The sequence below is a fragment of the Rana temporaria genome, chromosome 3, assembly GCF_905171775.1.
Source record: "Rana temporaria chromosome 3, aRanTem1.1, whole genome shotgun sequence".
Lineage (NCBI taxonomy): Eukaryota > Metazoa > Chordata > Amphibia > Anura > Ranidae > Rana > Rana temporaria.
Window position 1 is genome coordinate 155495076 of NC_053491.1, and position 26831 is coordinate 155521906.

General features: G+C 40.8%; 1 protein-coding gene across 4 annotated transcripts in view; it reads right to left on the minus strand.

Moving 5' to 3' along the window:
- The window catches only part of PLXNB2 (plexin B2), a 296169-nt gene that overhangs the window by 160830 nt on the left and 108508 nt on the right, over positions 1-26831 (minus strand). Inside the window, exon 1 of one of the 4 annotated variants that reach the window (XM_040343686.1) lies at positions 1103-1201. The exons of the other annotated variants lie outside the window; for them this stretch is intronic. The gene's annotated coding sequence lies outside the window, so the exon portion shown is untranslated. Of the gene's footprint in view, positions 1-1102; positions 1202-26831 lie in introns of those variants that run through there. 4 annotated transcript variants of the gene reach the window in all.

A 26831-nucleotide genomic window follows, 5' to 3' on the forward strand; every position in this document is an offset into this window, starting at 1 on the left:
CTAAAAACATATCTTCTCTCCCATCTAGAATGTATACGGACAGACGGATCTTCTATATAAAAAAAGCAAAGCCCCATAAGGCAAATCAATTCTGCTCTTTATACAATGCATCACTTGGCTCTTATCTGGGGATTAGTTTGGCTTTGGTCACCAAAAAAGGTGATTTAAAGCAGAGCTCCTGCCACAAACATACTAATAAATAGTTCTTTAACCACTTAACCCCCGGACCATATTGCTGGTCAAAAGACCAGGCCACTTTTTGCGATTCGGCACTGCGTTGCTTTAACTGACAATTGCGTGGTCGTGCGACGTGGCTCCCAAACAAAATTGGCGTCCTTTTTTTCCCACAAATAGAGCTTTCTTTTGGTGGTATTTGATCACCTCTGCGATTTTTAGTTTTTGCGCTATAAGCAAAAATAGAGCGACAATTTCGAAAAAAAAATGAATATTTTTTACTTTTTGCTGTAATAAATATCCCCAAAAATATATTTAAAAAAAAAAAAAAAAATTCCTCAGTTTAGGCAGATACGTATTCATCTACATATTTTTCGTTAAAAAAAAAAAATCGCAATAAGCGTTTATTGATTGTTTTGCGCAAAAGTTATAGCGTTTACAAAATAGGGGATAGTTTTATGGCATTTTTCTTAATATTTTTTTTTTACTAGTAATGGCGGCGATCAGTGATTTTTATCGGTACTGCGACATTATGGGGGACACTTGACACATTTTTGAGACCATTGGCATTTTTATAGCGATCAGTGCTATAAAAATGCATTGATTACTATAAAAATACCACTGGCAGTGAAGGGGTTAACACTAGGGGGCGAGGACGGGGTTAATCATGTTCCCTGGGTGTGTTCTAACTGAAGGGGGGGTGGACTGACAATGGGGAAATGACAAATCGCTGTTCATACACTGTCGGCGTCAGGGGGGAGCGCCCCTATTGGCTGCTCGGCGAGGTGACTTATAGCTACATGCTCTCGCCCAGCAGAGCCGACCTGCCACCGTATAACTGCGGCGGCTGGTCGGCAAGCAGTTAATAAGATAAAAAAAAATAAAACTGCTTCTGCTGCAATATTCATCCTCAATCCACAGATTTTACCTGCAGTTCTTTTCTCCATTATTAGATGCCCTCAGTCTGATAGCCAGCATTATTCAAACCCCTTCCTCTGAGCTCAGGCTGTCCTGGATCTGCCTCTGCCTGTGAATGGACAGTGAAAGGAAAAGCAGTACAATGATCAGCTCCTCTATCTGTCAATCCTGCTTTCTCCTCCTATCAGCTTGCTTCTTGTCAGCACACAAACGTATTGTTTTTTGTACAGCTTCTTTGCGCAATTATTAATACAAGTATGGATTAGATTAGTAATGATTAGAAAGTTGCAATCATTTTTGTCTTTTATATCTGCCCAAAGCTAAAGCGATTATAAAAGTTTTTTTTTTTTTTTTTTACCTGAATGCATTCTCTGCCTTTAGGTAAAAAAAAAAACACACACACACACACACACACACACACACTTTCAAAAGTGGTTCCCCCCAGCCCCCACCTTAGAACACTTACCCGAGCTCCATCCAGTGCTGTGCCCATCCCCAACAACTATTCTGCCATCTCTCTTCACAAGAGACTCTGCAGCAGCGAGAGCACTATGTATGACTAAAGATGCACACAGCCCAACTTGAGATCAAGCCCTTATAATAAGGGCTTGCTATGCAGGCAGTCAGAGAGAAGGAGGCACCGACAACACTGGCGGGGGAAGCCATAAGGAGGCAGCTATTACCAAGAGACAACCTGGAGCAGAATTTTCTACAGGAAAGGTATGGATTTACCCATTCTGTTATCCAATTCAGACACACAAGAACGACTTCAAATATCTTTAAAATGTATTTTTCTGTTTACATATAACTATTTGGAAAGGCATGCAAATAAGGATTCAACTTAAAGGCTCCACGAAGGCACAAGGTCACCCTTTAGGCTGCTTTCACACCGAAAGCGCCCAGGTATTTTTTAGCAGCGCATTACCCTTGTTTTTGGGCCTTTTCGGACAAAAGTGGGGCACTTTAAACCCCCGCTAGAGGCCGGAAAAGGGAGTGAATGGAGCAGCTCTTTCACAGTGCTTTTCAGGCGCCATTTTTAGTGCTATAGTGCCTGCAAAGCGCCTCAGTGTGAAAGGGGCCTTAGGGTGAAAGAGAAAACCTTCAATTGTGTAAAGCATTTCTACAATAACTGGTATTCGTTAATCGTGTAGATGCAGTAGTTGCACTATGGGGAAGATTTACCCAAACTAGTGCACACAGAATCTGGTGCAGCTGTTCATAGTACCCAATCAGCTCCTAATTTCAGCTTGTCCAATTAAGCTTTGACAATATGACTCCGTTCACACTGCCATGACCTGAAAGTTACATGACTTGAGTACTGCTTTGATAGAGGTATAGAATACAAATCGGATAGAAGTAACCTTGAAGTAGTACAGGAACTAGTGCTAATTAAGACAGCTCCTCATATGTCACCCGACTTGGGGTTTCACAGGTCGGGTCAAAAGTCGTGGCAGTGTTAACCGAGCCTAAGACCTAGAAGCTGATTGGTTACTATGTACACCTGTACCAGATTCTTTGTGCACCAGTTATAGTAAATCTCCCTCTATGAATCCTTGCTAAATGACTCATTCACATATAATACCATCATAGAGTTACTAGACCATTCACAGACATTGACCGTACACATTGGGGTAGCAAGACAATGTCTCCTATGTTGTACACTATACTGCAGGACAGATTCCCTGGGGCCGCAATCAGCCCACAGGACACCCCTGATGTAGTGCAAGAACCTGCCCGATTGGATACAGAGTAAGATAGATGGTGTGTCCTATTATATACTTTTCGTAAATCTAAAAAAGGAGATTGTACAATCATATTGTACAGTGTATGGCCACAGTTATACACCCAAAATTACCTGGTTGTGCTTTCAGTGCCATTAATTGTTAACAGCACACCAAACACAGAAGCAAACACACATTTTGCCACATGAAAAAATAGGTGACAAATGCAGTAAAACCTGCAGAAATGTCCCATGAGCTACTTTGCCAGGTGTAGCACAGCCCATTGAAATCAACAGACTGCTCTATGTGCATCACTAGAAAAACAAGCCAAAAACCATGCACTTCTACTACTCTAGGTGTGAATGGGGCCTGAAGGTGAAATTGGTGAGCATTGTGTTTGTGTTGTCATTACATGTGAAAAGCTCCCCAAGTGCAGAAAATGCACCAAAAACTGTGGCAACGCACCATATTCTGCTCCAAAAAAAGTTCTGGAGCTTCTCTGGGGGCGATTGTAAAGATGGCCATACAGTATGCAATCTGAATGTACAATTTCCTTTAGATTTACCAAACCTATGGAATAGAGGACACACCTGAGAAACCCGCTCAACGTGTATCCAATCAGACAGGCCCTTGTACAACAGCTGATGGGAGCTCTAAAGGAGATTGTACAATCAGATTGTATTGGAATTCGATTAGTGTGGTCCAGAGTGGTGAACACACCCCATCATGCCCTCTTCTGTGATGCAACAAGAAAGTGAAGGCTTCTGGGAGATGACCTAACAGGAAGTGAATGCTGATACAAGCTAGAGGAAGTGATGGAATCTGAACATCCGTTCAAAAATACAAATAAACTGACAAGATTCTAAATATCCTGTGGATGCAATGCTTTGAAGCGACTTTGCTCCAGAGAGTGTAAAGTTGAATCAAAGTTGCACTTTAAATCATGCAACTTTGTGGTCGCTATAATGTCAACAGAAGTTCATTTTTGACTGAACTTCCACTTTAAGGGAAGTCACGCTAAGGAGACATAGAAAGCAACAAATACATAAAAAAGCATTTCCATCTGTGCCCCCCAACCAAAAAAAGCCCTACTGCAATTTATACTTTAGGCAAATTCTTTGGGTATAAAATGTTATCACTTAAACCATTAAATCATTTAAAAAAAGAACCAATTTTCATAATCATTATTGAGCAGAAAAATAAGCAGAAAAAGTATAAATGTTAGCAGCCTAAATCGCACTTGATATATTCAACAGTTTTTTTTTATCTCTCCAAAGCTTAATTGACACGAGATAATTACAACGGTATTGCTTAATAATTGAAGCACTATGCAAAGTGTAACCTATGGTACAAACTATAATTGAGCTGCCCTGCTGATCTGCCACTGAATATAATTATGTTAAAGAAAATCTTTTCTTTGCTTTTTTTCCAAATTCGAAAGAGGTTGTGGAAAATTCATTTTCCTTAACAATGTGTAAAATATAAATACAGACTAAACCCTCAAGAAATGATTTTTTTTTTTTAAGGGCATTGCGTAGCTTAAAATACAATAATTACTTGTTATTTGGGGTACTTTAATCATATTCATACATAAAGAAAAACACATTGTGAATTGGAAATGATGGATTAATTGTGTTCAAAGTACTTGTTTGTTTTGCATTAGAATAAATTAAATGCTTCAAGTACAAATATGTAATTGAAATTTATATCACTATAGCTGTATACCTTTAACAAATACTTTGTGTGCTTTCAGATTGAATCATTGGGGGGCGGTCTGGGACTATAGGCATGCAACTGACATTTTCATACTCAGTGACAAGCAAAAGGGTCGCTGGTTCGAAGCCCACTACCTGCCTGGAGTTGAATGTTTTCCCTGTGCCTGGCTCGAGTTTCCTCTGGGTACTCCGGTTTCCTCCTACACTCCAAAGACATGGATCCTGTCTAAATTGGCCATAGTATGAAAGAATGCGAGTTAGGGACCTTAGGTTGTAAGCTCCCTGAGGGTAGGGACTGATGTGAATGTACAATTTATATGTAAAAGCTCTGCGTAAATTGACAGCGCTATGCAAGTACCTGAAATAAATAAAATTAGGAGAAGATGGAAAACACTTGTAAAAATATACACCTGTACAAAAGTTAAAGAGGAGGATAAAGAAATAAGAAGTGCTTGCATGTATCTTATTTTCTTGAGTGCTCAGGACTGCCCCAAAATGCTGCTTCCCAAACCATAGAAGCAGACATGTGAGTTACACTTTCAAGGTGCAGCTAATGCATTAGGTAAATCTAAGAACGTAGACATTGCAAGTCTACATGAATACATTTCCGGCATGTCATGATATGCAATAGCTTATATCCAGGGAAATAGACTTTGGCCGAGATGATGTCACCCGTAAAAGAATCACTCGTTATAACATCCATCCGCTTCATATGGCAGCGAGGCTAGATGAGGCAGAGGCTTGACTCATAGGTGCCAAACTGCCCATGTGCATGTACTCTAAGCATGTGCAAGGCATCCAAGCTCAGTTTTGTCCTTTTACCCCCAAACAACAAGGATTCATTTAACAAGAGTTAGTTATCATTACCAAGGTTTATCAGGCACAAACCAACCACCAAAAACAAATTATGAAAGTGTCATAAAATACTTTGCATTCAAAATGTGCTTTTATTTAGAAACCCAGAACACATTGTTGGTGCAGGTGAGATATTTGAAGTGGTGTGTAGCAAAAATGAAGGTCATATCCAACATCATCTGAAATCGAGAACAGCTGGCAAGATTATTGATGGCAAGTATTTTTAGCATACATCCTCCAGTCTAAAGTACACAAAAAACGGGATGTACGCTCTTGTATATATTACTAGAGAGAGGAGTAAAAGATTAATTTAGTAGAGGGACAAGCAGACATCCCTTTGTTACTGTATGAATCATTGAACACTAATAGGTGAAAAGCATACATAGCATGTGCTACTATCAAGGGTGTGGCTGCCAGCCAGCAGCCATTCGGCACATTCACGCTGAATCTTAATAAGAAAAAGCTGCTAAAATCAAACATGCACACAACTGCACCTCATCTGCCACACACTTGAAATAAATATATAAAAGGCAAGGAAAAAATGCACCAAAGAGAAGAGACAGGAAATTAGCTGTTCATAAAAATTCTAGTGTTGGTTTAAGCATTTTTTTTTTTTTTGCAGATGTGATTTTAAATCTGGCAAAGATTCTAAAACATACAAAACAGATTTGATGCATTCTCTAGATGTACATTCTGCTGGCTTACTTTAGGTTTTATGAAAGTCCGGTGTACTTTTAGCTTTCAAGCACAAGAACTTTGAAGCCACGGTGCCTTGGTACACTTTAGGGTTACTACACTATAATGAAATCAGTGCCACAATGACAGAGAGCCCCTGACCAGTTATCCCCATTCTAAAATGGAAATACATTGCCTTGAAAAGACTACCTTTTACACTTAAGAAAAACTGGCCAAAAAGCAGCGGTGGTCTTATTCGCCACGTCAGCTGCTCAGATGCCTGCTGGATGTGCAGTAATACTGTATGTAGCTTTGGCTTCATACAGTATATACCGTTTAGCCAATCCCAGTGAGCGAATGAATACAGAGCATGCTCAGATTGGAGTAACAATCTCTGCCAATCCGAGCAGGCTACATACAGTAGTAGCCTGCTCGGATTGGCTTTGAGCGTCAGAGAGGCGTGGGCTGATGATGTTACAGCCTCTGCCAATCCAAGCAGGCTTTGTATTCATTAATAGAATACAATCGCTCGCCGTGATTGGCTCCAGCAAGAAGGAAGAATAATATGGCTCCAGCAAGAAGAAGAATATAGCTCCAGAAGGAAGAAATATGAAGTCTCAGAAGGGGGGTCGTCTTGTACAGTGAGTACAGGCAAAAAATCTTAAACTGTAAAATTAGGGGGTCGTCTTATACACCTGGTCGCCTTATACACTGGCAAATACGGTATTCATACCTCAAATTTTCCACATTTGTCATGTTACAACTAAAAACGTAAATGTATTTTATTGTAATTTTATGTGATAGACCAACACAAACTGGCACATAATTATGAAGTGGAAAGAAAATGATAAATGGTTTTCAAATTTTTTTTTACAAATAAATACTGTATTTGCCGGCGTATAAAAGATGACTGGGCGTATAAGACGACCCCCTAATTTTCCAGCTAAAATGTTGGTTTTGGGATATACTCACTGTATAACACGACCCCTAACTGTGCCATCTATACATGCCTCACTGTGCCATTCCATTCCCTGCCTCGACGATCTCCCTACCTTCTCCTGTTTGCAGAGTATGTCAGACGGCGGCCATCCATTATTCAAAAGCCGCGCCTCCTCCTCAGGCTGTTCCGTGATAGGCGAACACCAATTTTCCCAGCAGAGCCTCTGTTCAGTGTTCCTCCTATCACGGATGTCCTCTCATCTGAGAATGAGAAGGCGTCCGTGATAGGCGGAACACTGAACAGAGGCTCTGCTGGAAAAATTAGTGTTCCGCCTATTACGGAACAGTCAGAGGAGGAGGCACGGCTTTTGAATAATGGATGGCCGCCGTCTGACAGACAGGTACCCGGCGTATAAGACGACTTTTGGGGCATGATTTTAGATGCAAAAAGTCGTCTTATACACCGGAAAATACGGTATCTGAAAAGTGTGGCGTACATTTGTATTCAGCCCCCTTTACTCTGATACCCCTAACTAAAATCTAGTGGAATCAATTGCCTTCAGAAGTCACAGAATTAGTAAATAAAGTCCACCTGTGTGTAATTTAAAAGTATAAATACAGTTCTGTAAAGCCCTCAAAGGTTTGTTAGAGAACGTCTGTGAATAAACCGCTTCATGAAGGCCAAGGAACACACCAGACAGGTCCGGGATAAAGTTGTGGAGAAGTTTAAAGAACCGTTAGGTAATAAAACAATATCCCAAGCTTTGAATATCCCACGGTGCACTGTTCAATCCATCACCTGAAAATGGAGAGTATGGGACAACTGCAAACCTAGCAAGACATGGCCGTCCACCTAGACTCACCTAGGAGAGCATTAATTAGAGAAGCAGCCAATAGGCCCATGGTAACTCTGGAGGAGCTGCAGAGATCCACAGCTGAGGTGGGAGAATCTGTCCACAGGACAACTATTAGTTGTGCACTCCACAAATCTGGCCTTTATGCAAGAGTGACAAGAGGAAAGCCATTGTTGAAAGAAAGCCATAAGAAGTCCCTTTTACAGTTTGTGAGAAGCCATGTGGGGGATACAACAAACATGTGGAAGAAAGTGCTCTGGTCAGATGAGACCAAAATTGAACTTTTTGGCCTAAAAGCAAAATGCTATGTGTGGCAGAAACTAACAATGCACATCACCCTGAACACACCATCCCCACCATGAAACATGGTGGTGGCAGCATTATATTGTGGGGATGCTTTTGTTTAACCAGGGACAGGGAAACTGGTCTGAGTCGATGGGAAGATGGATGGAGCCAAATACAGGGCAATCTTAGATGAAAAAGTCTGCAAAAGACTTGACTTGAGCATATTCAGGTGTTCGAATGGCCCAGTCAAAGTCCAGACCTACTGTAAATCCAATTCAGAATCTGTGGCAAGACTTGAAAATTTCAGTTTACAGAAGCTCTCCATCCAATCTGACAGAGATTGCGCTATTTTGCAAAGAAGAATGGGCAAACATTTCACTCACAAAATGTGCAAAGCTGGTGGAGACATCCCCAAAAAAACTTGCAGCTATAAATGCACTGAAAGGTGGTTCTACAAAGTATTGACTCGGGGGCTGAATACAAATGCACACCACACTTTTCACATACCGTATTAAAAAAAAAAAAAAAAAAAAAAAAGAACCATTTATCATTTTAATTTCTCTTCACAATTATGTGCCACTTTGTTGGTCTATCACATAAAAATCCCAATAAAATACATTTATGTTTAGTTGTAACGTGACAAAATATCAAGGAGTATGAATACTTTTTCAAGGTACTGTGATTAGATATGCAGTATAGATCCAACGACTGACAAATATTTTCCTACACTACTGTTCGTAGAATACTGCCTCAATTCTAAAAAATTCTGTACATCATAATGTATTATAAATGTAGCCGACAACTGACCAAAGGTGTTTAACCTTTCCATTTTTGTGTTTTCTGCAGGTGGGCAGAGCCTGTCTCTTATCAAACTCTTCTAGAGCGGGATCACTAACATGCAGGCCAAGTTATAGTCCTGTCCGAACCAACCGCAGCTGTCACTTATCAGCTTTCCTGAGTCTCCTGCCCGTCCGCTGCTGAAGCAGGTGTGGGCGGGAGATGCTGCAGATGGGGGGGGGGAGCAGGAGTATTTTTAAATGAACAAGGGGGTAATCACCCGCGTAACATACTAAGTTGGGCAGCTCCTGCCCTCAGCACAGATCTGCAGCCGCTCCCACCCCTTCCCTGCTGTGAGGATGGCAGCAGCGGCTGGACGGGAGACTTGGGAGAGTTAACACAGCTGATAAATGTCTCCCCCCTGCTGAAGGTAATGCAGTGCAGAGAAGGCTTGCATTGAAAGGGACTGTGATGTAAGGGGCACTGCGACAAAGAGGCACTATGGTGTAAAGGGCACTGCAACTTAAAGGGGCACTCCAATGTAAAGGGGGCTGTGATGTGAAGGGGAATTGGGGATATTGTGGGACTGCTTTAGAGGGGGGGCTGTGATGTAAAGGGGGGGGCTGTGATGTAAAGGGGGGGCTGTGATGTAAAGGGGGGGGCTCTGATGTAAAGGGGGGGCTGTGAATACTGCTGTAAAGAGGGGCTCCGATGTAAAGGGACAATGACATGAAAAGTAGGCTGATGTACAAGGAGGGGCTGTGATGTGTTATAGTGCAAACATGAGATTCGGAGGTCTGCCAAAAGAAAATGGTACTGAAAGGACCACTCTAAATTAAAATTCAAGACCCGTTCTAGAGGATGACTAGGGAAAAATGGGGATCCAAATACTTTTAGTAGACATCCTCCAACTGACACTCTCCCCACAGCACCCCTCAATGTCTTATACTCACAACAGATCTGCTCTTTATCACCCGCTGTGAACCACACAGTCATTGCTACAAAGCTTCCCAGACAAGCAGATACTTCATTACTATATAGACACACACAGTGGGGGGCTTAGCTCTGCCTGCCCCCCCCACTGGAGAAATGGCTCCTGCCGCTGTTCGAGGCACTGTGCAAAGAGAAAGATGGGAGAAGAGATGCAGCCATGCACAGCACTGGATCTCTTCTCCTTTTACCCCTTCACACAAGGAAGAGGGAGGACAGAGAAATGTTAAACTTTTTCTTACCTTAATGCAAGGAATGCATGAAGATAAAAATAAATTTTTAGCTTTAGTATCACTTTAATAATAATAATACCAGAAAACTAAAAAAAAAGTGAATTATGGTCTCTCTAACGTTGGTGGTCAGTGCAGAAATGCCCACTTACACTGGTAGTCAGTGTAGGCGGGAGATCAATTTACGAAAACTCAAGGAACCCTGAAAAAGGTTGGCCTACAATGAGGTGTAACTGGAACATCCATTCACAGTAGTAGTCTGTTGGCCAGGGTATTGACAACCATTTGTATTTCTGGTCCAGAAGTTTATACCACCAGCAAGCATAAAAGTACATGGGCCAGATCTAGTCAGCCATAGTATATACATTTGCTAACTGCCAGAACTAAAGTCACACCCACAGGCAAATTTACTGAGAAAACAGTATACATACACAAACTGTCCATGACCACAAAACATGATTCTGGGACTTCTCTTTTAGCGTTCCAACACAAAATGCACTAGCGGTAAATACAGTTTCCAACACAGCTCCATGATGTAAGCAACAAAGACACTTCACTTAAAGCATACATTGTAAAATGTATGTGAAAAAAAGTCCTGTAAAGTTCTCGTCATTTCCTCCGTGCTTCTGAACTCTTGGTATGGTAAAACCGCTCGTGTTTCAGCATGTTCTCGGCCTTGTGGAATGTGAGCAGCCTGCATGCAACAATGCTTACAAAAATGGTCTTTTCATTCTGTCTTGTGTCAAAGAGCTTCAGAGGAATTCACAGCGCTGAGGAATTAAAGGCGCACACACACAGAGACAACTTCCCATAAAAGATGGTGCAGAATTAGAACTTTTCAAAATGTCAGGGCTATAGTTAAACTTTATAATTCACTGATGTACTAATTGAGGTTATTCAAGCACACCGCATAGTAAAACAGGAGTATCATGAAGGAAAGCAGAGAAGTCCGGCTACAAAAATCTATTTCCGCAACTACTTAAAGGTGTTTAATAACAGCACTTCTCTGTGCACTATTAGTGAAAGGGGCGCCCAAACCTTTCATTTTTAGCCAAAACCAGTGACAGAACTTGCAAAAATCTACTGTCTTTCCAACCTTATAGAAGAATACAACAGACTTGAGCCCTCGCCATATCACTTCCTGAAAGTCAGTCGCTGGTCTAGCAATACACCATCTATTACCATAGAACAGGGTTTGACAAATTTGCTTGGAATCTAGGATCCAGCTAAAAAAGTTAGGAGCCAGAAAACGCACCCCGTCCCGACGAGCTTGCGCGCAGAAGCGAACACATACGTGAGCAGCGCCCGCATATTCAAACTGTGTTCAAACCACACGTGAGGTATCTCCGCGATTGGTAGAGCGAGAGCAATAATTCTAGCCCTAGACCTCCTCTGTAACTCAAAACATGCAATCTGTAGATTTTTTTTAAACGTCGCCTATGGAGATTTTAAAGGGTAAAAGTTTGTCGGCATTCCACGAGCGGATGCAATTTTGAAGCGTGACATGTTGGGTATCAATTTACTCGGCGTAACATTATCTTTCATAAGATAAAAAAAAAAAATGGGGATAACTTTACTGTTGTATTATTTTTTAATTAAAAAAAGTGTAATTTTTCCCCAAAAAAGTGCGCTTGTAAGACCGCTGCGCAAATACGGAGTGACAAAGTATTGCAATGATCGCCATTTTATTCTCTAGGGCAGGGATAAGCAATTAGCGGACCTCCAGCTGTTGCAAAACTACAAGTCCCATCATGCCTCTGCCTCTGGGTTCATGCTTGTGGCTGTCAGAGTCTTGCTATGCCTCATGGGAATTGTAGTTCTGCAACATCTGGAGGTCCGCTAATTGCTTATCCCTGCTCTAGGGTGTTAGGATAAAAATTATATATAATGTTTGGGGGTTCTAATTAGAGGGAAGAAGATGGCAGTGAAAAATAGTGAAAAATGACATTAGAATTGCTGTTTAACTTGTAATGCTTAACTTGTAATACCAACGGCCACCACCAGATGGCGCCAGCTCACACACCTGGTGGTAATAACTTGTAATACCAACGGCTCACCACCAGATGGCGCCAGCTCACAAAAAAAAAAAAAATTGCCGAGCCCTGCCATAGAAAGACCCTTTGACCCTCGAGTCATTAGCAGATATTAAAGCTCCAGCACTTTGAGGAGCCTGTATATACCTGGAATTTTAATGGCTTCCTGCACACCCAAATGCTGGGCCAATGCCAGGCCATTCTAAATGGGCGAAGCTCTGGCACTTCTGGGTAGTGCATTCCCCATTTCCTCCTTACCTTATCTTCTTGGTCCATCACTATTATAGGCTACCTCACTCACCAACAAGAATGCATGCAAGATGGGTGGGCAAGCTCCATAAAACTGATGAGCTCATCTCTCTGGCATTCTTCTTTTTCCTCCTATCAGTATGCCTCTTGTCAGCACATGACTGAATGGGCTCCTTTTATTACTACTTTCTCACACGCTGGCCCTACTGTACAGGACTGCAAAAGGCTGATACAGGGTCAAAAATCAGGTACTTGCATTGCTTTCATTAATAAAAAAATAAAAAATCTAATGATGCATTAAGGATTACACAGTCACACGATTTTTTTTTTTTTTTTGCCACAGGCCTATTTTAAACAGTCTTCAGCTTGCATATGGGCAGTGTGAACAGTAAGCTCTTACAAGGCATTTGCAGAGCTTTCACCAAGCTTTGTTGAAGCTTTTAAAGCGTCCTTCAGCTCTAATTTGTAAATACTGAACACAGAGCTCAATGGGAGAGCTGATCGTCACTTCGAACAAGTTGTTGGCAGGCTTCAGCACTGACTAAAGCTTGTTGAAAGCCTACCAGCAGCTTGTTTTAAGTAGCGATCAGCACTCCCATGCGTATAACATTTCCCAACAGGAGCTGATGGTGCTTTAAAAGGCTTAAAAGTGATATTAAATCTTGTGTTTTTTTTTTTTTTACCAAACATGTTATACAGGTGGTTTTGCACAGAACAGCCCAGATCCTCCTCTTCTTGTGCCTTTACAACCACTTTAACCACTGTGCACACAAACCCCCTTCCTAACCAGAACAATTTTCAGCGCTCTCACATTTTGATTGACAATTACTCAGTCATGCAACACTGTACCCATGTGACATTTGTGTCCTTTTTTCATACAAATAGAGCTTTCTTTTTGTGGTATTTAATTACTGCCGTTTTTTTTTTTGCGCTATAAATGAAAAAAATACAAAAACTTCTGTTTAAAAAATTAATGTTTCTTAGTTTCCGTTATAAAATTTAGCAAATTAGTAATTTGTCTTCAAAATATTTGACCAGAAGTGGTCGGCAAGTGGTTAAGCTGACCATACATTATTACATTTACCTGTAAATATGTAGTGCAAGAGCCTGCCTGATTGCATACAAATTCAAAGCATTTAGGTTTGACCTCAAATTATATAGTTTTGGTAAATCTTGCTGAAAGTTTCATGAAAGCTTGCTTTTATACATGCTGAAAACCATGTAAAACAGGCATTTGGGAGTATGTCTATGTATTATACCCCCATGGCCTGGCCCACTTATGTTATCGGACATGTGGATAGTTTTATTTCCCTTTCACCTGCTGGTTTCTGGACAGGTGGGAAATAAAAATTAATAACTGGAGTTCCATACCCCAGATACTTGCAAGTAACTTACCAACACACAAAATACAAATACTTAGAAAGGGGTAAAGAGTATCTGGCCACATGTTACTCTCTAAAGCAGGGGTGCCAAACCTTTTGAAGAGCAAGGGCCACTTAAGCGACTTGGTAACCGGTCGCGGGCCACAATGGTGGATGGCAGCCCACTCGGCTCTATAGAGCCCACTCTACTCTCAGCACACCAAACTCGCAGGTAATAGAAGTCTATGGCTCAGTGCAGGTAACCCACAGGTGCACTTCTCTGCACCTGCGGATCAGTTTGAAAGCAGCCTTGTAACCCCTGCAGAACAGATATGCCCATATATACCCATATATACACTGTGATATTAGTAATAAACTTACCTTTAATAACAGTATTCTATTTTATTCCATCCCAGAGCAGGAGGTCGCGGGCCACATCAGAGGGCTCCGCAGGCCACATGTGGCCCCCAGGCCACTGGTTGGGCACCCCTGCTCTAAAGTAATGTGACTCATATGTAAAGGTCAACAGCAAAATCAAGCCAACATCAGAAGTTAGTCTTTAATACAGCCTTAGTGTCAGCAGTCCAGGGTATATAGACGCCGGATGAAGTGGAGTCCATGCTTGCACCTTATGCACATCAGGCTTATAAAAAAAATGAAAAAATCCCCCTGTGGTCTTCAACTCTGCTTAGTAAGCATTCTCACTCATGTGCTGCACCATAAAGTTAAAGTATATTCTCCAAACACACCGCAGATCACTCAGCGGATTCACAACAGCCCAATAAATGTGAAACATATTCCAGTGCACACATCGCAGGGCAGGCACATTTCCCCAGAGATAGGCCGGCTGCAGATGTTACTTTATTCCTCAGACCATACTATTCAGCTGCAGAGCTCCAAGCAGACAATTCAAAAGCTAAATAACCCTTGTCTAATGATAATGTCAGTCATACACAGAAGCAGAGCCGCTCATTATCATGGTAAATCGTGCTGTTTAACGCTATTGGTTCTGCTGAACATTTAATGCATGTTATGGAGCCTAGACAATGCATTAAGTAATGGTGAAGGGAATCAACAAGCAGAACCTTTAGGGTTTGTGTACGCTGAACCCCAACCTCCTCACAGACACTAAAAAGCAGGATTTTTTCCACAAACTACAAGTCATCAGCATCAAATAAAAAAAAAAAAACCCTTATACCAAAAATAATTTGGCATTTGATTAAAATTAAATAAAATGTAAGCACGAGATTTATGGTAAAATAACTTTGTATGACTACTTCATTCCCTCTTGGAAAATGACAAATGTTTTATCACACTGACATCTGTATATTGATTAGGAAAAAAGGTACTTGGATGTTTTTTTATTATTATTATTATTATTATTATTATTATTATTAAAAGAAATACATCATCATCCATATACAAAAAGAGAAGGGACACTGGGTTCAATTTACTGCAGGGATATGCAATTAGCAGACCTTCAGCTGTTGAAGAACTACAAGTCCCATGAGGCATAAAAAGACTGACAGCCACAAGCATGACACCCAGAGGCATGATGGGACTTGTAGTTTTGCAACAGCTGAAGGTCTGCCAATTGCATATCTCTGCACTAAAGATAACTGCATGTGATATGCGACTATTTTTTGGGGAAAATTCACATGAGATAAGAGTCAGTAAAATATTAAATGTAAGGTAAATACCATACATTTGTTAAAATCGTATGGTAAAGGCCACAAAAAAAAAAAAAAGGAGATAAATCATTAAAGTTTTGATTGTAGTGTCTCTTTTTTTGTATGAAAATAACAAACATGTTATATTTGCCTGCTCTCTGCAGTGGTTTTGCACAGAGCAGCCCAGATCCTCCTCTTCTTGTGTCCCTCTTCGGTGCTCCTGGCCCCTCCCTCCTGTCAAGTGCCCCCACAGCGAGCACCTGAGCCGAGCCAGAGCTCCCTGTGTCTGTTGTGGTTTGGCTCCGTCCCCTCTCTCTCCTTATTGGCTAGCTGACTTTTGACAGCAGCAGGAGACAATAGCACCACTGTGGTGTCTCAGCCAATCAAGAAAGAGAGTCCCGGACAGCCGAGGCACTTGTGCAACATCGCTAGATAGAGATGGGGTTCAGGTAAGTATTAGGGGGGCTGCTGCACACTGAAGACGTATCTTAATGCATTAAAGTGGATGTAAACCCGATCCATGAAATTTGAGCTGGGGACATATCTGCAGTGTTTAGTTATGTCTCTTCAAAGCACTATGTCCCGTAGCTGTCTCCTGCTCAGTAGCTCTGTTATCGGCTTGATAACTTCACACGTTCTCCAAGACAGGAGATAAAAGAAGTGTGTGGGGGGGGAGGTTGCTATAAATAGATTAGCAGACAGCTTGCCGTCTAAAAAGAGCTATGCACATTCCTTCCTTTGCCTATGAGGAGAGGGGGTTGGTGCCTTTCCTTAAATCAGCTGTCTTGGCTGTATGCCCAGGCTTCTCTGCAATGTTAACTAGGAAGAGAAATCTAACACGAAGGGCACTTTCTAAAGTGCGTGTAGAGATATATATATATATATATATATATAGATAGAGAGAGAGAGAGAGAGAGAGAGAGAGAGAGCAGATATACAAGTAAAACGTATATAGGGAGATTTGTTTCATCTGAGGCTGTTCACTTCACTGGGTATGTGTGAGGGTTTACATCCACTTTAAGATAAAGAAACCTTCTGACTTTAAAGCCAATTCAATAAAAAAAAAAATACACATTTGTTATTTATTTATTTATCACCTGGTGTTTGCTGGCGGTATTTTAGAAAAGTACAAAACAATTGGAGGGATTGGCACCGGTCACGAAGAAAAAAGTATCAGTGTGAAAATGTTCTCTTCTAAACTCAGAAATGAAAATAAATTGTAACAGGGATACAATTTTATGAATGAAAGCACCCTAGAATGTTTTGATGGTTTCACAATATTGCTGTGTACCTTCAGGTGCAGTGTTAGCCTGCAAAACTTGTAAAAAAAAAAAAAAAAAACACAACAGCTAAAAATAATGCAAAACTTAAGCGCTAAATAACGCAAATCAAATTTTCTGATGGACAGTGGATCTGGGAACCAGAAACAAACACGGATGCGCATTCCTTGTTCTCTGTTGCAAGGTTTTGACGAATTACCTATTCGCACAAATCCAATAATTAACACCTATGTAGACTTCCTGACACCAAAGGATGCAATTGTGTAACTAGAGAAGAGTGCTTCCATAACCTTCACACCTTCCATTCTGTTCTTGGACAATCAATAGCTGCCTTGACACATTCCATTGTGAATGGATGAGGAGTTGTGCTACTTGTGTGGATATAAATACTGGGGTGTTTTCATGATACTCATTAGAAAAGCTACAAAATGTCTTCAACATCTCAGAACAAGTTTAGTTAAATGTGGCCAACTACTACTAGCCATACCATGAGCGGGACAAAACTCTTGCATGCATATGGAGGAAGGTTTAATAATGCAGTCTCAAAGGGGTTATTAAAATAGTTTGGGCACTTTGACTTTAGTTGTGCATGTATACGTTAAAGGAAACTTTAATTGTCTTGAAAGTCTTGTGATTATCAGTGTCTAGCCAAGCACTGGTTAAAGCTTGTAGGAGTTTTCATTCTCCTCTTACTGTCCTATGGGGCTGCAGGACCCCTGACCCTCTGTCCGGAGAGTGCTGATAGGCCCTGTGCCAATCACATGCATCCTCCCAAAAAAATAAGTACTACCAGGAGATGGATTGGGGACAGTGGAAGAAGGGGCAGATCAGAGAAGTCAGGATCAAACATCCTTTTTACACAACGTGGAGGATTAACCCCTTAGGTTCCACAGTGAGGATAATATCACTTGGCTTTACTGCATACAAAGACTGATTTTACTGTTGGGAGTCTAGTAACACTTTAAAGCAGAGGTCTCCAAGCTGCGTCCCTTTGCTTGCTTTTATCTGGCCCTTTCTTTAAAAAGTTTGGAGACCCCTGCTTTAAAGGGTTAGTTCACCTGTAATGACTTGTGCAAAAAAAATCCCTATTCATTACAGTATTAACCAGGGCTGTGGAGTCGGAGTCGGGGGAAATTTTGGGTACCTGGAGTTGGAGTCGGAGTTGGCAAACAATGCACCGACTCCGACTAAATTTAGATTGGAATAAAAAATAAAAAAAAAGCAAGTTTAAATGTCCCAATTCACAAAAAGTTATAATTAATGACTTCTATACTGTAAGAATAAAGACCAATGCATGCAGTGCCTCACGTAACCGCAAAACGAACAAGTTAAGTGACTGTGAAGAAGCATGCTTTTCAAGTGCTTCACTATATGGCACGCAACGCACAATTAGGAGCGGCAATACTTATACTTTCCATAGTGTTGTGTTCTGCTTTTACAGGGAACGCATGTTAGAGAACCAGTAAGTGTCCAAATAAAAAAATTCCAACAGGAGTTTTATAAAGCACTAAAAGAAGTTGAAAAGTATGATCGCTCATGAAAACTTACTGTTGAAGAAGCCATCCTTGTTTATCCAGAGATCGTTAGTGATGTGGCCAGAATAGTTACTGCAATGCCACCCACCCAAGTCAGTGTCGAAAGATTATTTTCAGCCCTAAAAATAATAAAGTCTGACTTAAGAGCCTCTATGAAAGAGGATCTGGCAGAGGCAATTCTCTTCCTTAGAACTCTACATTGAATTGATTTGCATTTGCTAAGCCTATAACTACATTTCAAGATTAATATAAACCATTTCTAGGTTTTACAGATTTTGTTTTTGGTTCATTATAGATAAGCTTTGTTTTGGTTCTAAAACAACCAAATAATGTGGTTTGTATTTTTGAACTGGTAAAGATCCTGTTCCTGATGTTTATGCCTGCTGCTACTATGCAGCCACTTGATTGTTTTCATTGTGTTTGTCTTTTGCTTAAACTGTGCAATACAGTAGACTGTTGGCTTCCCAGCCAGTAGTCCTGTGGTAGGTTGCGTTTCTTTCCCTCAAGGAATGTATAAAATACATTCGCATATTAATACAGAGGAGTCGGAGTCATGGAGTCGGAAGTACATAAAACTGAGGAGTCGGAGTCGGAACATTTATCTACAGACTCCACAGCCCTGGTATTAACAGTACATTAACGTGCAGCACTTGTTTTATTTGTAAAAGGCGGCTTACTTTTTAAGCTGCCTTTTCCATTGCCCTCTCTTCTCCATTCTACAGACAGCAGGATGTACAGAGCAATGGACACAAGGCCTCAAACTCACAAATGAGCACTCAACTTCATTCCCTACCCATGCATGCACAGTCTGCTCACTTTTACTTTCACAGAGACAGAGCACTGCACATTAAAGAATATGTAAACCTAACATGTTATATTCCTGCAATATGCCTGTTGTACCATGCACTTGTATGAAAAAGTATCCTGTTTACTCTGTATTGCTTCCTTTGTGTGACATCCATGGTGTTCAAGCCAGTCCCTCTGCTTTCCTATTAAAAACTGGAAAAAAAAGGACCGCTCTGGGCATGAAAGCACAGCATGATCGGTGCTCTGGCTGTGCTGGGAGCTAATCCAATGATCAGACCCAAGCTAACATGCCCCACACAACCATTCACTGGGAAGATCAGTGTGTTGCTGCCCCCCCTTTTTAACCCCCTTTCAAGCTTAGGACAGAGGAATGTAATCACACAAAAAAGAACGGATTTATAAAAAGGTGTGCGTGTATAAAAAATGTATGTATATATATATATATATATATGTAATATATATATATATATATATGTAATATATATATATGTAATTATATATATATGTATGTATATGTATATATATATATATATATATATATATATATATATATATATATATATATATATATATATATATATATATATATATATATATATATATATATATATATATATATATATATATACACACACACACATACACATATATATACACATACACACACACACACACACACACACATACATACATACATACATATACATATACACACACACACACACAAATGTTTTTGCCTGAGTGGTTACATATACGTTAAGACCTAGATGACGCTGTAATGAATAGGCATGTTGTTGGCACAAGTCATTAAGCAAAGTTGCCTGCATGTCCTCCGGTTCAGATTCTGGGACATTTAGAATCATAATTTGCAAGTAAAAGGAATTTGGCATGTTTGGCAGCAAACTACACTTGAATTCCAGGATGAAAGTCAAAGCGACTCGGTAGATGGGCTATGTCAGCCGCGTCAATGTATTTGAAACATTTTATGTTTGACTAGAGGGTACCTTGCTAAAGAGACGATCATCTTCAAAAGAGTAAAGAGAAAAGGCTGTAATTCTACATCTATAATTTTAGAAATCCCCTGCTTCATTTCATACATCAGCAGAAAGAATAAATGTCAGAGCATAGAACAATAACGCCTCATGAATAGGAAAGATTCAAATAATCGCACTGTTTTGGAATACAGGCCATGCATTCATTCTTTAGTCCTCCACTGACACTGGATGATGGCCACACTTCCTACATCATTTGCTGAGTAGGAGGCATGTTGTCTTTACCAGACAAAACATTAGAGAGGAGATTTAAATCCTTACCATTAACACATCACTGATATAAACACATGTACATAAACTCACATAAACTCATATTCACGGATATATTGTAACGTAATTTTAAAAAACTGGACACGTCCATGTATGCCTAGCAACCAGCCAGGGGCTTTCATTGAATTTGTAACCTGTGCTACAGCCTGACAGCCAAAATGTAATTGGTGTGCATTGCATGGCTACTAGTATTACCAAGTAAAGTCCAGGTATGCATTTGTTTAAACTGATAAATTAGCTTGTGGAATGGCAACAAACTTTTAGCCTTAAAAATTTCCATAGGCAACGTTTAAAAGTATTCTATAGGTTGCATGATTTGAGTTACAGAGTAGGTCTAGTGCTAAAATGATTGCTCTCGCTCTAACAATTGCGGCGATACCTCACATGTGTGGTTTAAACACAGTTTTCATATGCAGGCGATGCTCACGTATGCATTCGCTTCTGCACGCGAGCACGGCGCTCCTTAAAAAATACAGGTGATATGTTTTAGAGGAATACAACGGTTGTGTCACTCGCCCAGAGGTGGGGATAGGGAGAGAAGACTATTGGGGAGAGAAGCATGGTGGATTCTTAGATTAAAAACTAGATCGCCTCAGGGGTTAAACCTGAGGTGGGATCTGGACTTGCACTTACAATAATAATTGCCTCCTCTCTCTGTATTTCTTTTGCGCTTCTGGTGTCTTTTTTCACATATCTGGATTATTATTTTTATCTTTTTGTATTTAATGTTTTTTTGAATTTCATAATGTGTTTTAATTATGTATATGAATGTATGCACGAATTTGTGCATACATGTACATATCACTACAAGGTGTGTGAAAAATAGTGGCATACACATGATCACCCAATATGCATTGCAACCAATTGCCTTTTTTGGGATAATTTCCTGCGGTCAATTAAGGCAATTAATGGATGGAGCCAGTGATCCTAAGAGCCCATTCACATCTAGGCGACAAAACGCCCGACGCCGGACGCTTGTGCCGCTAGAGGGGAGAATTCCCATTGCTGTCTATGGAGATGGTTCACATCTCATAGACGCCGTACGCCTGCCGCCTGAAAAAAAGTCCCGGACCCTTTTTTTCAGGCGGCATTGGCGTTCGGCCATACAAAGCAATGGCAAGGCTTTGTAAAAAAAAAAAAAAGTTACACACTCGCGGAAAAATACGCCGCGTACGCGGCGTATCTTGTCGCGGAGGTGTGAATGGAGCCTTAGAGCTACTATTTCAAAGTTTCATGTCTGTCATGTCGTCATTACGAAGGCCTTAGAGGCTGAAACGCGTCAACTGTTCTCATTTGCGTTTGTTCACTTTGGCTTGTTAAAAAATACGATTTTTTAAAGAGCAACGATCGAAGTGCAGATCTTTTTCCTCCTACGAAAAATGTCAGCTCCCTGACTGTTTCTGGTGTCATTACTTTCTGAGCCACTTCTTTTCAACAAACACCCAGCCAGAGGTTAGTAATAGCAGCTCCATATTTCTCGCATAACAGAAGTATAGCCAAGTAAAAGATCACCAAAGAGTTTGATAAAACTTTAGAACGGTGCTTTTTATTTTAATTTATGAGCGATGTGATATCTGAGCGACCTCTGACACATTTATATTGTGCAAAAGATGTTAAAACAACAGATACACCTATATACACTCCCTGCTAACACTCCCTGCTAACTTGACGACTCTCATCAGCTGCATACTGAGAAAGAAAACCGGCATTTTTGGCTGAGCATTGACAACTAGGTGTTGGTCTACAGAATTCTGTCAGTACATGGAGACAAACACTTTCAACACATCAAAACAAGAGAGCAAATCCTGACTATAAGAAAGTCATGTTTTCCCTCAGGCACCTAAAAAGCTTGTTGACATTGGTTGAAGTGGTTGACATTCCTCTGATCACCAAATCTTCAAACTGCTGTGGCAGTTTATGTCGTCTCTCACAAATACACACAAGTACACAAAAAAATGGATTTGGCTGTGACATCCATGTTGTGACCAGTTTTTATTAAAAGGAACACATTTTTATTTTTGGAGTGCAGCCATTCCGGCTCTTTCTTACACATTTTTGCATACTATTGCAGTGCCTGCACCCAAGTGTTTGGACTCTACTTTGCAGTTCTCTGGGACCTCTGAGCGGTAAACTTTCTTTCTTCACCCCAATCTATAACTGGCCTTTGCAGCAAGGAGCACATGGAAGGTCAACGCATGTCAAAAAACAACGTTTCCACCAAATTGTAAGTTGTTACTGTGCCATACTAAAGTTGTCAGGAGAGAGGCCATTTTGAATAATTCTCCCCAGTGCCCCGGGCACACAACAGTGTCAAGGGTTCTGACCTCTTCACCAGGATATGCACAAATACTTCCGGAAACAACAAACGCTCAAAGCTTACTGCCGGCAACAAACCAACAGTTTACATTAAAACCAATGTCAATTTGCCCACCTTTTTTTTTGTAAACAAACAACTATTAAACCCTCTCCCTCCAGAGAATATAGCATACTTGCCACTTCTAAAATTCAGTGATTGTTTTCATACTTGGGTGGATTAACTAATCCAAAAGCTAAACAAGGATTATTTGAGCAGATAACAAGGTTTTAAATCCCCTGATGTGAATCTTGGCCCTAGAGACAGCATAGATGGTGTAATGTTGAAACCTTTCCGGTACAGAACCAACAATCAGCGTAAATAAACATCAGATACAAGACTCAACACTGAGCAGTTCTCACAGGGGTTGCACATGCAGCCAATATACATTTTTACAAGATGAAATGGTAAAGAGGCAGAGGTAAAAGAAGAGCACCATATCCTCTTATAAGAGATTAGAGATTTGTAAATTTCCTCCAGATTGGTTATGAAGAGCAACAGATGTCAACTGTCATAACAGATAAACAGAAGTGTTCTTATTCTCTCACCCAGCCGGAATAAACAGAAACAAAAAAAAAAAGACCGACATACTGTACAGCCATCCATAAGCACAAAGGAGAACATATACATTCTTCACTGTTTCTGAGACCTTGTAGCAGTAATAACAAAGCATACCAAGGCCATGAGTCAGACCCAGCGCATCCAATTACAACTGCTTAGAAACCTCAAGAGGCACTCACTTTCTTTCCCATGGAAAGTAGGCGGAGAGAAGAGAGCCGCAGCTTGTTTTCTATCAATCATATATACTCAAGTGTCAAGGGGATCAACTTCAAAAACTTGAGAAAGGCTGGGCCCAGACACAAGCATCACATGATCACACCCCTCCCCCCCCCCTCTACAGATTAGGACAAATCGAAACATATTTTACCGGCTTACATTAATATTTCACATTTCCAGGAATCATACCAGAAGAACTGGTAAAACTAGCGCTTGAATCTGAAACCGTTGATGCAGACAATCGGATTTAAAAAGGAATAGGTAAGAGACTTCCCACGTCCCTTACCTATAATGCAACGCCGCACACCTAAAGCATGAACAAACAAACAGATTAAAAATGCATGGTATTGTGGGAGATTCTTCATACTACAGCTGCCAGACATCGTTTTTTGTTATTACTACAGGCACTTATTTAGAGCTGTCAATTTACGCAGCGCTTTACATATAATGTACATTCACATCAGTCCCTGCCCTCAATGAATTTACAATCCACGGTCCCCAACTCACATTCATACATACAGTGCCAGTTTAGACAGGAGCCAATAAGCCTAGCAGCATGTGGAGTGTGGGAGGAAACCTATGTAGAAACAGAAGAACATGCAAACTCCAGGCAGGTAGTGTCATGCTTGGGATTAGAGCCAACGACCCCAGTGCTGCTAGGCGGAAGTGATAACCACTTAGGCCGGCCATAGACTGTGCAAAACGTCTTTCCTACAACCATGGGTTCCAGGACATTTGCATGGTTACTCCATTAACACAGACCGTGCCAACAGGGAAATCTTTCCTGCCAAGCAATTGTCTGCCCCTGGCAGGGTGGAAGTCACCCCCGCCGAGAGAAGACAGTGATCACTGCTAGCGGCTATAGCAGCGATGCAGGCTGGTTGTACCCAAGTTGATCAATCGATCACTATGGTACATTCAGCATGCCAATATACGGTTTGAATCTTGGCACATTCCTGCTGAACCGGCTGAGATTTGAACTGGCCAGCCTTAGTCACTGTGTTGCCCCAAACTTTGATCAGTTTATTGAAACTTCATTACATCCTCATTTGCATTGTGTCTGACAGGTAAGGGGTTGCAAAGGAATCACCAGGATACAGGCGACCTGCTTTAGATGAACGAGGCCTGGCTGGTGGTTTTAACAACAATAATAATAAAGCCAACATTTAATGCGTTTCATAGGGAACTTCAGTTCCACCACTGTAATAAATGAAAACTTTACTTTTGTATACCTGTCCTGTTGATATACCCTACTCCCTAACGTTTTAAACACATCTGTCCATGCACTTGAGATCCACGGGGAGTTGAGCAAACAGTGCTGAAAAGTCTCTGGCCAGTCCCGCTACACACTATTTTGTGTATAGATAGGGAAAATCCCATTCATTTCCATGGAGAGGCAGTCTGTGTCCCATAAGCAGTGTTGAACTAGATGGAGAGTTTGCAGCAGAGGTGGTGAGGCTTTCTTGTTGACAAAACATTATGGACCCTTGCAGGAGAGTGGACAGGAGAGTATACAACTATGGGGCATAATGGTTAAAGTCAAATTTAAAAACTTTACCCAAGTTAGCGGTTAAATGTTCTTTTTTTTTTTTTTTTTTTTTTTTTTAACCATTTCTTATATATAGGCGTTAAATCAAAAATATGTATTCCAGTGTTTTGCAGGAAATGATGAAACTCATACCAATGTTCAAAACTGAGGGAGAACTATGTTAACTGGAAAACAGTTGTTCATTTTTGGTACCGTTCTAAGCCTGCAATCAGGGTATGCCTCATGCTGACTCATAGGGAATGATGGCCAGCCTAAGTCAGCCATCACCCACATGTCCCCGGCTTCCAACCACAGCTGATCTATTCACGAGACATCGGTGCAGAGAACAGTAAATAGTGTGCAGACCGCATTGCATAGTGGTGTGACTGCAGGTATAAAAGGGTAAAGTAGTTCATGCATTAAAAGTTAATCACACATATGCCTCTCTGTGGGTTTTCCAGTGAACATATAGCTACATTTTAAAAGAAACACTCCACTTATGTTAATAAAAATAACATTTTCTCTGCATGGCTTTATTTTATTGAAAAGTATTCAAAATTAGCTTTCCATTTCAGCTGGATACCAGCTATAATTTTCCGATGTTGTAGTCCAACTGTGATTTGAGAAGGTAAAGCCTACTTATTCAGTCTGACAACGTTTGTGGAATGCCCTGCATCGGTATCTACAGAACAGAAGCAGTTGAGAATCCGCCATGATTTTTTTCTAAAACCATTACAAAGCATATAAAAAAATGGACTTGGGAAGGATTTCTATGTTGCAAACATTCATATTAAGTTAATATAAAAAAGTTTTCCATCTTTAAAGCTGAACTCCAGGCAAACACCTCAATACACAGATGAAACGCATCTGAGGAAGTCATTTTACCTGGCAAAGGATTTGTATTTCAGTCCATCCAGTCCCTGAGACAAACACAGCCCTGCCTGGAAAGAGAAGTAGCATTGTGACAAGCTCATTTGTCACTTTGCCAACTCCTCCAATCACCATGCTTCTTGCATTACAGCACAACTGATTGGCTATTTGTGTTGGTGCACCCACCCCTTTGCCCGAGTTCTGGTGTACAGTAGACTGCAAGAAGTATCTTGCATAAAGTTGCAGAGGTTTGCAGACAAATTAAAGCTCTTTAGAACCCCAGTGCTTCTGACCTTGGCATCCACCCAGGGGTTGACTGATACATGCCAAGTTCTTTGTGAGCAGCGGCAAAGCGAAATGTAGAAGTTATTTTAGCAACAAAGTTGCTGCAACCGAATCGGCCATCTGACAAAACTAAAGTGGAAGCCTACACATCAGTCATGTGGACTCTCTGGAAACTTTGTAACGGAGGTCATCTACACAGTAGTACACCAAGCCAATGAGGAACAGGACCATAAACATTTGCATTCAGCATAGTCCGAGATAGGTACAAATGCAATATATTCATCGCAACTATGTTTGTAAATTACTTGCTTGAAAAACAAACTTAAACAAGAAGGTCGGAGCTCCTCATTTATTGCAAAGATGAGCACCACCTGAACTTGATTTTACTATATATTTAAAACACTAGTGTTAAACCCCTTTCACATGGGTGGACAGATTGGGTCCGCCTGTCCGTTTTATGGCAGACACGATTGAACCATCCATTGCCCTCTATGTAAAAACAGAGGTGTCTATTTACACTCGCCGACATCCAATCTGACCTTATCGAAAAACATTTGTACTTGTACTCGTGCAAATGCTTCGATACTACATTGAAACCTTTTTAACGATTGTCATGTGACTTGCAATG